Genomic DNA, 17,115 nt, shown 5'->3' on the forward strand with positions numbered 1-17,115 from the left:
GCAATTTACAGAACCAGCAAGAGATAAGAAAGAGGAGACTTCTGACACCCGAGCATCAAACTGAGCAATGTTTTTTCCAGTGTGATATTCCCGACTTCTCTTAGCTTCCAGACCAAAACGTGTTTGCCACGTGTAACGTTTCGAACCTTTGATTTGCATTCAAAATATATTTTGAATACAAAGACTAATTTCCAGTTTGGCATGAAGTACGACAAAACTGCCCTGCAAATGGCAGATGGCCTGCTATAGGCCATTTATTTTATTATTTTACAACCTCAGGCCTACGTAGGCTTCCATATGTTAGCTGGGTTAAGACATTCGGCAACCTCCATTCCAGTAATTGGGTTCTATTCCTCATCTCCTTCATTGCTTAGAGAGAAAAAAGAAAAAAAAAAAAAAAAAAAAAAAAAGGCCAGATGAAACTAAACCATAAAGTTCCTATTTAAACAGAGCAATCAGTGAGACAGTACTCCCCAGAAGCTGAGGTTATGCTCTGCTCTTTGCATTAACCCCCTCTCCCAAGGATAAGCAGAAGAGTTTTAGGGGTAAAAATCAGCAAGGTGAGCTTTATTAGGCCAAATCTTTGCTATGTTTTAAGATAATGCAACGACTGCTTAAATGGTTACCATCCCGAGTTTGCAGCTGTTTCCTTAATTTCCCCTACAATTATATTTCGGTGTTATTTTGCATAACAGTATAAAAAAAAAAAAAAAAAACAACACCTGCTTCAAATTGCAGCCCTGTTCCAAGAACTGTAATTCTTTTGAGATACAGACTACGAAGTGCTCGCAACACAGAACTGCATAATTGCCCTGCACTGAAAAGTAAATACAAATGAAAACATCTTCCTGTTGGAAAAATGACTGTCATTAACAAGCAGGCTCCCCATCCAGGCCCCGAGGAAAAAGACCAAGTTTTGCTTTTTGCATAAATTAAGTCGAGTGAAAATTACATGTCTAATGTTATTTTTTTTGCAATTAAAAGCTACCATACAAAACACGCCAAACCAATAGAAAACATGCTTGGATATTTAGAAAAGCTAATTCACAGTGTTTGAGGTAATCTAGCACAAGAAAGGTCAGGGCATTACATTCCATATTATAGTTTGCTCACAGAAAAAAAAAAAATCCAATTTGTTCACGAGAGGGAATTGTACATAAAGACAATAAGCATTTTTATAAAGTTCATAATAATCTACATTGCAGAAAAATTACAACAAGCTGATATAAAACAAATGATTAAGGGGTACTTGAATAGCTGCATTAAATACTTCAAAGTTGACTTTCAGAATGATTTTAAGCATAGGAGCTACAATTGCTTCCCACTGCACTAGCCTTTAATGTTGAGAATGAACCCCTGTGCTTAAATTAACACAAAGCCGAGGAGCATCCTTGAGAAATGAAACCCAGCAGACACCGCCGGGCTGGAGAAGCACCTCTCACCTACTGCCAGTGCCCAACTGGGTGCTTATTTAACGGAGACCTCGCAAAAAAACAAAAAACAAAACAACAACCACCGAGGAGGAGCTGAGCACTCCTGCTCTTTAAAAACACGTTCATCTGGAGCGTAAGCCATCCGTTTTCTTCTTTCATTTAAGGCTATTTTGAGTCCCTCCCGTTTTTTCTCTAAACGTACTCACTCTCCGAAGATTAAGGCAGGAGATGAGCACAAAATAACAGAAGTTGCATTATCTCCCTTATCCGTGAAGGGACTCCGCTCCGCCCGCGCCCTACGGCAGTTCCTAGGAGAGGCGCTGCCGCAGGTGCAGCCCGGCACGGAGCACAGCCGTACAGCCGTACAGCCGCAACCCAGGAGCAGCGCAACCCGGCCGGCTGCGCGCACCGCCACGAAGCCGCACTGTGCAGAGCCGGGCACCGCCGCGCCCCAAACCGCCGGGAGCCTCCTGGCACAGGAGCTCTGGCACGAGCCGACACGAGGCTTCTTTCAAATCGAACGCGCCACCGAAGTATCAGAAAACTAACACGGATAAGTCATGAAACCACGGCGCTGCGCTGAACGGAGAACTGCGCGGAGAAGCTCTAGGCACGCGCGCGCACGTCGATGCATAAAAAACCCGCGCTTCCCTCAAATATAAACGCTGACGCTCCCTGACTTCAATTGCAAAAAGCGTCCCGTCGGCCGGCACCGCACGGCACCGCTTCCCGACGCGGCCCCGGCCCCGCGCCTTCCCCCGCCGCTCGTTACCGCTCGTTACCGCTCGCTCCGACGACGGCTTCGCGGAACGACTCCGGGCTCCCTTCGAGCCACGTCCACGCGCCGCCGAACACGGGAGGCCCGAAGCCGCCGGCAGCCCGCGACCGGACCCCGGCCGCCCACCTCCGCCCGCCGCCGGCTCCCGGGCCGCCCCGGCCGCGGCCCCGCGGGGCGCCGGGCTCGTCCCCCCCCCCCCCGCGCGCTGATTGACGGCCGCGGGCGGCCAATCGCTCCGGCCGACGGCGGCCCGGCGCGTGCCGCAGGCCACGCCCCGCGCCCCCGGCCCGGCCCCGCTCGCCCGGCCCGGCCCTGCCCTGCCCCCGCCCGGGCGCCGGCTGCCGGCGGAGGGGCCGCCGCGCGCCAACTTTGCAGCGCGGCCCCCGCGAGCCGGGCTGAGCGGCGCGAGACGCGGGAGGAGCCGCCCGAGCCCGCGCCCCCCCGGGAGGTCCGCTCCGCTTCGCTCCGATCCCGAGCGTCTCGGGCCTCCGGGGTCGGCGATCCGCGGCTCGCCGCGAGAGGCGGCCGCTCTCTACCCGAGCGGGGAACTCCGCCGCCCCGGGGGCCGCCCGCCGCTCGCCAGCGCTACTTTCGCGGCGCGCCCCCTGCCCCCCGGCCGCGGCACGGCGTTCCCCGGCCTACCCGCCCGGCCCGCGCTGCCCCCGGCGCGGAGGGAGGCGGCGGGGCACGGCCGGGGGAGGAGGGCAGAGCAGCGCAGGGCAGGGCAGGGCGCGCTCGCTCGGCGCCGCCGCAAACCGCGCCGCGGGCGACTCCGCTCCGCACCGCCCCGACCCGACCCGGTCACGGCGGGAGGGGGGATGGCGGTGCCGTATTGTTGTGAGTGAGCGCCGCCGAGCTGCCGCCCGCTCCCCCCGCGCTCGCCCGTGGCACGGCCCCGCCGACCGCCGCTTTGTGCTCCGCCGCCGCCCGCCGGAGCCCTCCGCCCGCATCCCGGCCCCCGCTCACCTCCCCTCGGCGGCGCCCGCTGCGGCCCGGGTACGCCGTCAGCGCGGGCGGCGGGGCCGCGCCATGGGGCGGCGGGGGCGCGGCCGGGGCAGAGCCTGCGCCCGACCCGCGGCGGTGCCCGGCGGCGGCTGCGGTGTCGGCGGCCTGGGCGCGGTGCAGTGAGCGGAGCTGCCACTGGGGTCAGGGAGCAGGCACCAGGAAACGCGGCGGCCGCGGAGCTGCTCGCTCACACACACACACGCACACACACACTCGCACACACAGCTCCTCCCGCTGCCTCGCACTTCGCCCCCCCGGGCACGGAGGGAGGGAGGATTCGCTGCTGCGTTTCCCAAGTGCGGCAAAGCCTCCTCCGCCGAGCCGGGAGGGGAGGAGAGGCCTCCGGGAGCGGCGGCTCCGTGCCGGGGTCAGGGCGGGGAGGCCGGGGCCGAGACCCGCAGGGCGGCCCCTGCCCACGGCTCTGCCCGTAGCTCGGCATCTCGCGGCGCTGCGGCTCTTTTCCTCCGCTCGGGGAGACAGAAAACATCAACGTCGCCAATTCACACGCCAAAAAAAAAAAAAAAAAAAAAATAGAAAGAAAGAAAGAAAGAAAAAGAAAAACAATCCCCCCAAAAGGTTTCCACAGGCTGCACACCTTTCCTGGCTGGAGAGCACTGCAGTGCTGTGTTCTGCCGGAGATGAGCTAACCTCGGCAGCCGGGAGAAAAACAGAAACGGCAGCGTGGGCTTGTCATTTCAGGCTGAACATTGTCTTAGGGCAACTGGGGCTTTTCTACACAGAAGCGAAGGAGGCAGAATCAGAGAGGTTGCTTGTGGCTTTTTTGGCTTTTTTGGCTTTTTTTTTTTTAAAAAAAAAGCTACAGCATTTGTGTCAGCAGCCACAATGGTGACAAAGTAGAGAAGCGAAGGCAGATGTGTTTGTTCCTTTGCTTCGAGACAACAAATGAGAAGAGGACTTCCAGCCATATATCCATAGTGCAAAGAAGAAAAAAATTCTAAGAAGTGGGCAGAAAAATTAGAGCCTGGTAGGAACAGGCTTCTAAGAGCATGCTGTGTCCTATAAATTTCCAGTAAATAATTTCAGCTCAGGCCAACCTTCGTCTATGCATGGCAACTAGAGGGGATTTTCTTTGTTGCTGAAAACAATGAGAAGGGTCCGGGCATTGTCAGACAGAAATCCACCAGGCTGGGTTGTCCTGTTTGGAAGGACAAGAAGAAAAATCAACCTGAGAAAGGAACTGAACCACATGGGTTGGTTTTTTTTTTCCTAATTTTATGTTAGATCTTTCTGATCTTTTATTAGCGATCTTTCATTTTTATTAGATCTTTTGTTTTTCCTTGCTACAGAAGTAAGCACCACAGACCAAAGGAACAATCCTGTTTCAGACAGAATGGTCCGCAAATCAAAGAACATCTCCAGGGAAGCCTTGAATGCAATGAAGGCTGAGGCCGTAGCTTGCCACATATTTTTAGCTGACTGAAACCGAGGAAAAATCAGCAACGCAGCACTCTGCCCACCCAGCCAGCCTGTGTGAGCACTGAGCCCCTCTGGGGACACGCAGCCAGCGCCAGGGCACAGCCTCCCCTTCTGATTCACCTCCCAGCTGCACTAATGCTTGTGCTGGGACAGAGCCGGGAACGGGATGAGCAACCAAGGACACAGAGAGGATAGGAGAGCTTCACTGCTACTGATGCCAGGTAAATATAAAAATACCAGGGGATGTGAGTGGGTTTGACCCAGAACCTGCTGAATCCCTTCTCCACAGTCACAGAAGCAAGGCTTTTCCTTCCTTTCTAGCACGTCTAGAGCCCCCAGCACTGTAACAACCAAAGAGCTCTTAGCACAGCAGAAAAGAGATGGAAGAAGTATTGGTAGGTGAGAGAAAGCTCAAAGAGCTCTGTGATAACTTGTAACAGAACACAGCAAACTCCTTGTCTTCTGCTCTGAGAACAGAGTGCTTTCCAAGCACCTACTTCTAGAAATGCACTGGCCCTAGAGTTGCTATCAGAGGGAAAAATAGCTTTCTTACATTGATTGAAAGGTGTTCAGAGGAAAGGAGTTCTATTCGCCACCTTTACTTTCAAATAAAAAGAGCAGCTCAAAATGCAAGTATGTGAGTACAGACAAAGAAAACACCCTTATTTTGGCTGGGATGCAGACCTACTCATGTAAGTTTGACAGGATTTTGGAGATACATTCGAAAAATCAAAAAGTAACCAAGCTGCCTACCGTGAGTGTCACAGGACTGATTTTTCTAGTTGGATGAAGTCCAAAATAAGCAGCTTTTGCTTACTTTAATACTTCCTACTTGTAATCTTAAAGGTGTGTATGGTACACAAAGCCTCAGTCATGGTCAGAGTTTGCCCTGGATTTTGTTCTTTCACTTTTACAAATCCATGCCGGGTATCATCAAATGCACAGATGCACCTGATGGATGTTAAAAATTAGAACATACTACAATCTCATGAGATTTTCCAAAGTCTATCATGCCCTGATTGCAAAAACTCTTCCCCAACTCTTCCCTGTTTGTGAAGCAATACAAGAAAGGTACCATTTACAGCATGTTCCTCAGATCTTGCTCCTTCTATAATACAAACTTTTGAGTCATCTTTTAAATAAAAGGGATAAAAAAGAAAAGGAAATAAAACAGGCACATTTTGCAACTGCGTATCATCATGACACTGATCTGTGATAAAGGACTGTCCTGACACAGACCCTACCCAGCTAGGATGCACTACATCTTTCGGTGCCTTATCATGCTCCATGACTTGTAAAGCTACTCTCAAAGTAAGGCATCTCAGGAATATCCCCCATCCTCTGACCCAAGGAGGCAAGACTTGACTGCAAGGCCATACCTCACAGTAATGAATGATCAACAACGCTATCCTGAGGGTGTTCCTACAACTCTTCCACTCCTCTATCCGTTTTTATTTCTTTGCTTCCATTGTTTAAGGACACAAACCACACAGGGAAAAAAGAACCTTTTTATAAAAATGCCTCCTATTGAGAAGGCCAAAAAGGTTTTAAAGCAGTTCTGCTTCCCCAGTGCCATGCTGCGGTCAGCAGCACAGGACCAAGGCTGGCACAGACGATGTTACAGTTTCAGAAAAAGGCAGGCCAGTGTTTCACACTATCTTTTAGTTTGGACACAGTTTCAGGGAGGTTTTTATGAGTTTTTCATTGCTTTGTTCTGCCCTTTGGAGGCTTTTTCATTTGTTTGTTTTAGCTGGATTTTTAACCCATTTAAGACCATGGTAATGAGGGTTCTCATTTGCACTGCACAGAGAACTCAGTTTCAGCTTTTAGAGATTGGGATGTGTTGGTGTGCAGCACCTGCAGTGCTAGACCACACATATTTTGATTTGTTAAAGTATTAAGTACGTAGAGTTGGATCCAGTAGTTAGCTGCTGCTAATAACCTAAACTAAGTCACCAGCTTCACCATATTTCAACACACACCACTGCAATTCTGCCAAGAACTGTATCTTAACACGGGTGTTCCACTCATTCAACTAAAAATTCTTCAGTAACCGTGGAAGTAGAGACAATTGGGAACATTCTGTTTGTCAAGGCTTTATGCCCCACTGAGCAAATACCACATTCCAAATTTGCAGAATGTAGTTGGATGGATGAAAAGTTCTCCAATGCTCTCTTTCTTCATTTGTAGCCTGGAAGTCACTAAGCATTTGGTGGCCAACAATGCATATAGAACAGGAAAACATGGTACTAGATATAAAAACCAACAAACAAAACCAGTTTTGAAGATACAAGCTGTTCTTTCAGCTCTTAGAGTGTCTTTCCCTTCCAAAAATCAGAGATGGGAACTAGCAGCTAATTAAACCTTAAAAAAATGAATTTAAAAAAATACATCACCTCTCGGCTTCAAATTTTTGCAGCCTCCACTGTTAACAACTTTTTTTCTGACTTTTTCCTCTCACAAGTATGTGCCCATGTACTAACCTGCCAAACACGCCAGCAAACACGCTGTCTTCAGGAAGAATCCATGGCCTCTCCACACAAGTACCCCAGCTTTTTGGGAAGAAGGGCAATTCTCTTCGGGAAGCAAAACTGAAGCCTTCTGTCAGAATCTGCAGACAGAGAGGAACACATAATTATAATGCTGGTAGAGCATCAAGCAAGACTGCTGAAGAAAGTATCACTAGTTCTCCTCTGGGCGTTTGTTTTCTATTTGATGAACAGGAACCTTGTCACAGGATAATGACTGCTGCTTTTCCCCCATTACATTAAATAAAATATTTGATTGGAACTTTCTCTGCAGAGACAAAAACTGATGCAAAAAAAGCAGCAGGTGAATCATTTTCCCTTCTAGAAACTCTCAATGTAACTGCTAGACAAAGTACCTAGAGAAGAAACCATTCCCAATAAATGGGGGCTTGGGGAACAGGACTGATTTGTTTCAAAATGGAGAACAAAGTCTGGGTGATTTATTTCTTCGTAACAGCACAGGCAGGGACTTCAGTTTTGTCCATACATACAGATATTGTTTGATGCATGGCAGCTATTGCAACGACATTACTGCAGGAACGTTAAGGTTTGCTTCCAGATTCTGAAGGTTCAGAACACGCGACAAGGAAAGGTGTTTGGGGTTCACCTGGTCAACAAGCTGTGGTACTGAATAAGCAACTATGAAAGTACTATGAGGTGGTCAAACATCCTATTTGTTACATATCAATTTGCCTATTCAGCAGAAGGTAGATGCCTTTTTCTGAGGTGATCTTTTTACCAGCTCATTAATCTACAATGCATCCAGCCAAAGCCAAAGCCTTCAGTCTACTTCAGCTGCAGTTCAGCCACACAAAGCTCATTGTGCTAAGAAATTTCAAAACTTCACACTCTGTCAGGAAAGAGGCACGCAGTACCACAGTATCACGAACCTCTCCCCTGTGTGACCTCTGACTTAGGCAGCAACTGCCTTCCTTCTGCATTAATTCATCCTATGGCAGTCTGTCCACAAGACATTTCTGCTCATGGATGTAAGACAAACTGGATACCCATGAGTTCTGAGAAGTCAGTGGTATCAGAAAGTTTTGTTTGCTTGTTTGTTTGTGGAAAGCTATACATTTAATTGCAAATTCACCTGCTGCTGCTGGCTTGTTAGCAGCTACTCAGAGTTAATGTCCTTACCTCTAAACAAATAGGCACCAGAGCTTCACTTCATGCCTTGCATAATTAACTTTTGACAGATGTAAGAGTCATGGTCATGGCAAATCTACATCTAGTTTCAGTATGTGGGCTCCAAACTACCTTTGGGCCAGGTGATGTTCCCTTTATAGAAAATTGCAGGGAACTGTAGGATGAACATAATGAAAAGCCCTTAAAGAGGTCAAGCATTCCAGTATGGACATCTTTTCAGTTTGAGCACGAAGTTAAGAACAAGACTCCCTGAAGGAAGGAAAAGATTTTTCCCAGTCGTTTTTGAGAGTCTTGTCACTTTGAATGTCCCCAGCAACACCACTGATCTGAAAGTACATCTGAAAGCCCACAGCTAAAATCTTCACTAGTTAACTACCATAATTATCAAATTCTGTTGCACAGAAAACACAGCGCGAGACGTTTATGAAGCCTCCATTCTGTGGCAAAAGACAGAAGTTAGATTTCACACGCGTTGTTCCCTAGCGTTGCTCTGGGAAGAAAAGGGTCAGATCTTGGGGTGAAATCTCTGGTTAGCATTCATCTTTATCCCTTGATTTGACACTGTAAAAATCAATATTTCATAGCAGTTATTGTCTAGATTTTGAATGCATACAGGCTGAAACCACATGCTAAGAGCTGAGCAATTCCACATCCTTTGTCTCGGATATCCTAAGAAAAAAATCCTCTATTCCAGTTATTGTCTAGCATTTGAATTCAGTGTTGGCAAACCGGTCCCTGCATGTCTTTGAGGCATATGGAAATTGATGATGAAGGTGTCTAGTATAACTAGAAGTATAATTTGATGAAAACTGAAGCAGTGAACTGTGAGAAACTGCTAAATCAGTGTCATCAAACTCTGCTTGAAAAATAATGAAACAGAAATACTTCTAGGACATGAGAAATGCAGGGCAAGGACTGTGAAACCAGAGACGAAATGCAGAAACTGAGGAAACGTACAGGAAGTTATTTTCATTGTTATTTTTGAAATGCATACCCAAAATACAGCCAAACATTCCTGTTTTCATTCACTTCATGGAGACGGTGACATCGTGTCTCCCCCAGATTACTGAAGCCCAAATGCTGGCACAAGCTCTTCCAATAGCATAGCATGTTTGGCCCTGGCGTTTCTCGCCCGCCTACCCGTAACCATGTGCAGAATAAGAACAGCACTGCAGCCAGTGCAAATCCTAGTAATCTCTTGGGGCAACAGGAAAAGACCAACATAGAAAACATACTACAGTTTTAAAGCGATAATATTGCTAAGGAAAAGAAAAGAAATGTAACCTCAGAAGTAAGATGGCATTTCTTTCCCAAAATTCAACAGTTCCTGAAGCTGTGAAAGAAAAAGACCTGAAGATGGCAGTGAAAAGATCCTGATATTGCTTTATTCATACAATTTTGAATGAAAATCAGACAAACTTACACTGAAATCTGGAAAAAAGAGGACAAGGGAAGAAAACAAATGTTTTCTTGACTTGATAAGATGGGTAAATACACTTGAATTACTGAAAAGAAAAAAAAACCACAAACAAAAGAGCCAACAACCATCAATAAAGATTCCATTCAGTCGTACCCATGCTTTGAGACAGGAACACATGTATGCTTAAGAAAGTGATATAAGCTTGCATATTCAAAGACGTGCCAGAAAATTCGTACGAAAAGATCACAGAGAGACAGAGACAGCTGGAAAAATTGGAGCAAGGGCTCTAATTTTCATGCCAGTGTTACACCTAATGCAAAGGGAATGCAGATGATAGACTGCAAGCTCTATATTATTCCTCCTGCCACTCTAGAGAGTGCTTGTCGAGCTGGACAAGAATCAGGAAGTAACAGAAATTGAAAAACAAACAAACAAACAGAGGAGACCCAGAAATAATAGAAAGTGTGCTATTGTAAAAGAAAATGTTTGTGTCCAAATATTTATTACAGCCATAACAAGGTCTCTACGTGCCAAAGGCAACATCAACATTAATGCAGCTGTGGATACCAAGTGCTGATTTCTTTAAAGTGTGCTCTGATTTGAAAATGGAGCTACACCCACAGTCTCACCATGGCACGCACGCAGCAGAAAACATGAAATGGAGAAGAGCCATAAGCAAGCATCTCTTGAAGGTCCTACATCAAACTTTAAAAGAATGATAATGAGATCCTTCTGCATGCACATGGATGTATCCAGATTAATTATCAACAAGCCTAATTAGAAAGCTGTGTTAATAAATATCAAGAAGGCTTCCTTCTATTAGGGGATATACAGATAGGAGGCTTAGTAGAAAAAGTGTAAATGACATCATGAGAGGATTTTCTGGTAATACATTAAGTTTATAAAGTAATCTAGGCATGATTTACGTGAGTTTTGATATCATCCTTTCCCATGAGGTGATCTCAAAATCTGCATGTTAAAAAGTCACTTTCACTGTCAGTTACTGTTAATCCAATCTATGGACTTCAGGAGACTTCTGTCCGAGCTAATACTTTATTCTCCTCTGACTTGCTAGACAAAATTCTATCTTTTGTGATGTCATTACTGCAAATTCACAACTGTGATTTAAAAGATCTCTTCTAAAAGAAAAACGTATATTTTTTTTACATCATTATATATCTCACTTAAAATGTAACCAGGGTACCTCTTCGTCCATCCGAGATTCCCACTGGTTCTTCTTGTGCTCTCTGATCTGCTCACACCATAGCCTTTGACAGTGGCTGAGAGAAGCAGAGTCCCAGTGTCAATGTGCAGCACCCTCACTGTCACAGTGGCCCATCCATTGAGATCTGTCACCTCTGGAAAAGGGAAGTGAAAAGAAAAACAAAATTAAAATACAGAAATAGCAGAGCAAAAGACAAAGGAAGAAGTAAGGATTTAGACACCAGCTTTCCACAAGGCCTGTGGCAGGCACACCATGGGCCAGACCTACAAAACTCTGTAGCTTTTAAGTCAAATCTGGACAGATGACTTCCTGAGATTAGCTCATGTCTCTGCCAAGATGCAAGATAAACTAACAGTCAGACAACGACCATTCAGAATCAGTTGTTAACCTTAAGAAGGTAAAATTCCAGAATAAACATGAACAAGTATATACTTGAGTTTCTGCTCAAGCTTCAGTCTGAGGCTATACTTTGTGTTACTGGATCAGACAGCAGAAGCTATAGAATCATCTTCATTCCATGGGAGTCCTTGGCTTTAGCTCTTGCTAAAGTGATGTAGTTGGAAAATGCTTTGTCCTGCTCTGACACCAGACTCTTATATCTGAGATGAGACATTTGTTATTGATAGAACAATTTCTCTAAGTATACCTGATTTTTAGTCAGCTATTTCAGATGCAGCAAAGTTTACTAAACTGTACCACCTCACGCCTTGCTGGCTTTTTTTTTCAATAATGCTTATTATTCTTTCAAATTTAGTTTATCCTACAGCACAGTTGAAGGCTTACAATGAAAATTTGCCATATATACAAGTTCTTCAATGACTGAACTATTCTTCTGGTCGCGGGTTCTCTATTATAATTCAGAAGAAGGGAAAAGAAAGAGGTTATCGTTATCAGTCCATACTTGAATGCTTTCAGTTCCAAATCTGAATAACTGCACACACCCATGTGATTTCAAAGCATTCTCTCATCTGATGGATTTTCACCCGTGTGCTCTTTTCCCATGTTTGTCGGGTCAGAACACCAGTTACCTGCATTCAATACTGCCAAATTAACAAAGCAAAAATCAATGCTTAAAGACCACAAGCCGCAAGACTGCCAGACTGCAAGCTGCTGCTACTTTATTCTTAAATTTTGTTGTTGCTACACAGTTGCAATAATGCCTATACTGTTATATCAGAATGTGTGCATGTGCCATGTCCGTACCTGCGTAGCAGTGCTGCTGCAGGATCTCAGGCTCCTGCCTTCCACTCAGCCTGCAGGCACCAGGAGCCACTGGTGGAAGGGGAACCCTAAGGCTCTAGAGCTCTTCACGGGTTGCCATCAAAAATCTATTTCTGCATGTGATTCACAGGAAAAGAGGCTCTCAAAATCTTCTAAGTCTGGATTTTAAAGTGGAAGGAACAGAAAAACAACACACTCAAACCATTGTAAGAAGTGATCTGACAGCTAGTGTCTTAAAATACCCCATGTACAGAACCACAGAACGACTTGGATTGCAAGGGGCATAAACCCCCAACCCCCCTGCCATGGGCTGGTTGCCACCCACCAGATCAGGCTGCCCAGGGCCCCATCCAGTCTGGCCTTGAATGCTTCCAGGCATAGGACTTTGAGAAAGCTGTATTTGCTTCATGCCTAGTGCCTGAAAAGCATCCCTCCCAATGTCATCATCTTCCCATCACAAACCAGCACTTAACCTCAGACTTCCTTCCGCCTACCAAAAATCACTGTTTTCAGAGACAATCTGGGGTTTGCAAGGAATGCAAGATTAGCTTCCTTTCAGATGCTTGCTCAATATTTAAATCCTGCTCCCACTGAAAAAGACATAGGTCTTAATGGTAGTTTTAATGGAAATGAGATCAAGCTGCAAACTTACAGACTGGAACCCATTAGACTTTGTTTTAGCTTGGAATTTTCTGCACAAAAAAAGTCACTTCAAAAGCAAGACCAAATGTAATGTACTTGCAATTTAAGACTCTGTAACAGAGAGACAGCAGAGGTGTTCAAGGCCAGGTTGGACGGGGCTCTGGGCAGCCTGGGCTGGTGTTAAATGTGGAGGTTGCTGGCCCTGCCTGTGACAGAGGGATTGGAGATTCATGATCCTTCAGGTCCCTTCCAACCCAACCATTCTGTGATGCTGTGTTGCACTGTAACAGAGGATGTTGACAACCGTGGCACTCAGGCTGGATAAAGGTATACAGATTCTCTTTTAAATCAGAGCTGGTGCTGAATTAGTAGTTCCTATCTGTGAGTTAAATTCTACTACCTTGCAATGATTTATGCTGTTTGCTCCAGAAGCCATGAAGCTTCAGGAATGTATATACGATATTTGCTAAACTCCACTTCACACACCAGTTTGAACCTACAGACATCAGGGCCATACAGAATCACAGCCAGCAGTTTATTGGTGCACAGCTTCCTTTACTGAAGCCAGGGGCTGCATGTTCTGTTTTGAGAAAAAGAATTATGAAGCAATGGGCCCAGATACGTTTTATTAACAGAAGTCTCTTTTTCTGATAACCTACTTGTCACTATTCTTAATTTTATCTTTCCTATCATCTATTTTGTCCAGAAGACACTTTTAAAATGCTTACACTGAAAATGAATATTAGAAAATCCTATATTGCGTGTTACCTGTCAGAGGTCATCAGCAGCTGCACTTCAAGGAAACTGAAGGCATTAGACAGAGTGTGCCCAGTAGATTAATACAGAGCTGTGAACTTTCATCCTCTGCAGCAAGATTTCCATCCAACTGACACAGAACTGACACACAGTAACACTTACAACCAGGGGGATCCAATTTAGATGGAGTTCAAATGGTTTCAAGCTACTCATAGGTCACAGAGGTAAAGTATGCATAAGAGAGCTGGCTTTAATCAGAATGTTTTCAGTAATGTCACACTAGAAGTGTTAGGCCACACTGAAAATGAACTGGATGTTAGGGTTGAGAATTACATTACCAAATACACTTACATAGTCTCAATATATTCTTTAGGGTATTTTCCCATGCCAAAAATGCTGGAATTTTTTGCAGGATAATAAAAGAAGACAGAGTTTCACATTAGCATGGAAAACCACCTTTTCTATGCGGCGTCGTATCCGTAACATCAACTTGCAAACTTCTGGGGAAGAAACAGTCCAAACCAAAACCTAAACACTTCAATGAGGTGACGATTTGGAAATGCATATCCAAAGACTCATCTTATTTCTCCATAATGGAGTACTAGAATACAGGAAATCTGAAAGGGACAGCAAGTATTACAGCGAGGAGGACAACTTAGCAAAGGCCAATCTTAATGTGGTCATCAAATGCTGACTACTCGTGAATCAGGCAGGTGGCTTCTCCTTTTAACATTTCATTGAAGAACATTCATATTGAAGAACAATGTGAAAATGAGAGGACTTATTGGAAGATATGTCATTGAAAGAGAAAATGTAACTCCCTTGAGAGAGTTTTAAAGGCCACATTCCACCCAGAAAACCCCAAACTGTCAGGCTTTCTTATTTCAAGCTTCCCTGATCATTTTGGTTGTGTCCAAAGCAGTACTGTGCTCTCCTTTCCAGGCAGATAGGCTGAGCTGCATTCTCGTGCCATTCAAGAAGTAAACTGGGAAACAGCTTACAACATAACAGAAAGTGTCATCTGTTTGGCACGGTCTGGTTTGCACTGCGTTTAAGAGCTGCTCTGCAGAAATAAAAAGCAGCGACCGCATAAAGCCTAGCAGACAAGCCATGCTAAGTTGCTGAAGATTTTCACTGAGTTTTGCTAGGAAAAAGATTAAAAACCCTTCCTGTTGTGCCAGTCTATAGTATCGTCTCTGCAAAAATTCTGCTCAGTACCATGAAGAGAAGGAGGAACTCCATCTGTGAGCAGACGAAGAAGTGTGCTGCTAGCAATCAGTGCAGGATCTCATGTCGCGTTACAGCAAGCGGCTCAGCTCAGGTCAGCAAAGCAGAAACAAGGAAGCTGACAGAGTGGGGTACAGCGTTTTGTTAGCGAATATTCATCCAGACGTGGATCACATCCAACAAAAACGCTTGTATCGCCTGTTTCCCTCCCTGCGCCCTACACTGATGATCTAACACGCACGGGCAGAAAGGAAAAATGGAGAATTCATGAACGTGCGTTTTCTTAAAACAGGATAAATTAGGGTTTGTTGAGTTCCTTACTACTAGCAGCAAGATTGTTTCCAGTACATGGCTTGCTCACGTACACTCTCTCAGGTGCCCCTTCACTGAACTAATCTAAGCACAGGACCAGCTAGAGCGTTCCCATCTACGTTAGTGAAACAAATGCCTCATTTTTTTCCTCCAATTGGGATGCTTTTAAAGACTTCTCCACCACAACTTTGGTGGTTTTGTTGTTCTTTTTTTTTTTTTTTTGCCTTTTGAAACAAAGACTGATGGCATTTAAAATGGAATTAAGTATTTTTCATAACACAGCTGTGTAAGTTTTATTTAAACTTTTGCCAAGATTCCTCGTATGCTCTTATAACAATTGCAGTCTTCCTTTCATGTTTTTAATTTTTAGTTTCCATATTTCAATAAAACATAAGTTGCTGAATGATCCCTAAGCTGTGTATTCCAGCCCACTGCTTCATTAGAACCTTGGGCACATTTTAACCTCCATCTTCTGGACTTCTTTTCAGAACGTAGGCAGCAGACTAGCATTAGATTTTAGCTCCTGCCTCCACCTTGCTTCCCTGAAGGAACACCGCCATTAAAATTCTGTCCAAAGGAGGATCTCTTTCTTTCACTCATCATGAGTTTTATTAGCTCTCTCCTTACAAATGCAAAAATCCCATTGCAACTGGAGAACCCGTCAGATCAGCACATCTTCCTACCAGAAGACAGGTGAAACATCTGTACTTCTCGTCCTCATTGGACAGTATTTATTTTAACTTAGTGAAATAGGGAAAGATACTGTTAGGATGCATCTCAGACCAGGCAAATAGGAAATAGGAAACATATTTAGCTGCACTCTTGAAATCTTTATGGGTGGAATGCCCTTATGTGGCAACAAAAGAGGTTTCCTTCAATCTTCAGCTAAGTGACTCCATCCTTCCGTGCTTGTTAATGATCTGGCTTCAGTTATTTGCCTCTCCTACCAGTGCAGTACATCTGGCACGAAGGCTTTCATGCTAAAGAAAATCCAACTAGTGCAGAATGCTTCAATAAATCCCTTCTACAATGCAAATGATCATGATCTCACCTCCATGTCCTCAACCCTCTACATTAGAAAGCCTGTGAATCCTAAAGCTTTGCACTAAACAACTTTCCTCCTTCAACAAAGCAGATCCTTAATCAGCCAGATAGGGCTCAGCCATGAAGGTGGACCTAAATCTGTAGAATTAACTGCCCTAGGAAAAAAATGATGATCAAAATCTTCTGCACTACCTGCTCTAACCAGCAGACAAGTTTAGGAGCTTGCTTTATATTTAACATTACAATGAATCAACACTCAAGAGAAAGATCATTTCCAAACCCTTTGAAAACAAATGCTCTGCAGAGCAGATTACTCCATCGGTGACCTTCAAAACCAGACCAGCCCTTCACCCCACCCCAAAGCTATGGAAAAGGTGCACAGCATGGGTAGCAGAGTTCTCAACCCTTCCAGAGACCTGGTTTGAATGCCATTTAAGAAGCCAGGCACAATATACCAGAGAGCACCAATTATATTATAGAAATAAAGATGACAAAATGGAAATGCCTCAACATCAACATTTTCTAAACACCAAGCGTTCCTCAAGGCTTCTCCTCACTCTGCTTTTCATTCACTGTCTTCCCATGTTCAGAGGTTACCGTTCTCTCAAACCAACTGCCCAACTGCTTTTATGCCAGCTAAAAAAAACCCCTCCGATCAATTAAGAATAATGTTTTCCTCACTGAATTTAAAATAACACACTTTCATTAAAGTGACACTGGACAGTGATGTTTTTTTCAAACCATCAGCATCTAAATCTCTCTCTGTTTTACTTTTATGAAGTTGGGAAAAATTCTAACAGTTAAACTATCTCCTCTCTGTGGCTGCACAAACGCATATCGAAGAATGGAGGATTTTTATTTTAGTTCCCAAATTTGATTTATCTGTTCATTCTTCTGCATCCATATTTCAACAGCCCCCAAATCGCTGAGCTATCCCA

At 45.0% G+C, this 17,115-nt stretch overlaps 1 protein-coding gene across 3 annotated transcripts in view; it reads right to left on the reverse strand.

Annotated features, from left to right (window-relative positions):
- Positions 1-17,115, reverse strand: part of MPPED2 (metallophosphoesterase domain containing 2) — a 173,150-nt gene that overhangs the window by 89,110 nt on the left and 66,925 nt on the right. Inside the window, exons 3-4 of one of the 3 annotated variants that reach the window (XM_052692483.1) lie at positions 10,955-11,108; positions 7,137-7,264 (exon numbers count right to left, since the gene is read on the reverse strand). The gene's annotated coding sequence lies outside the window, so the exon portion shown is untranslated. Of the gene's footprint in view, positions 1-2,215; positions 2,354-3,177; positions 3,247-7,136; positions 7,265-10,954; positions 11,109-17,115 lie in introns of those variants that run through there. The other 2 variants (XM_052692485.1, XM_052692482.1) reach the window with 2 other exon arrangements.

This window comes from Tympanuchus pallidicinctus, unplaced genomic scaffold (genome assembly GCF_026119805.1).
Source record: "Tympanuchus pallidicinctus isolate F22 unplaced genomic scaffold, pur_lepc_1.0 scaffold3, whole genome shotgun sequence".
Taxonomy (NCBI): domain Eukaryota; kingdom Metazoa; phylum Chordata; class Aves; order Galliformes; family Phasianidae; genus Tympanuchus; species Tympanuchus pallidicinctus.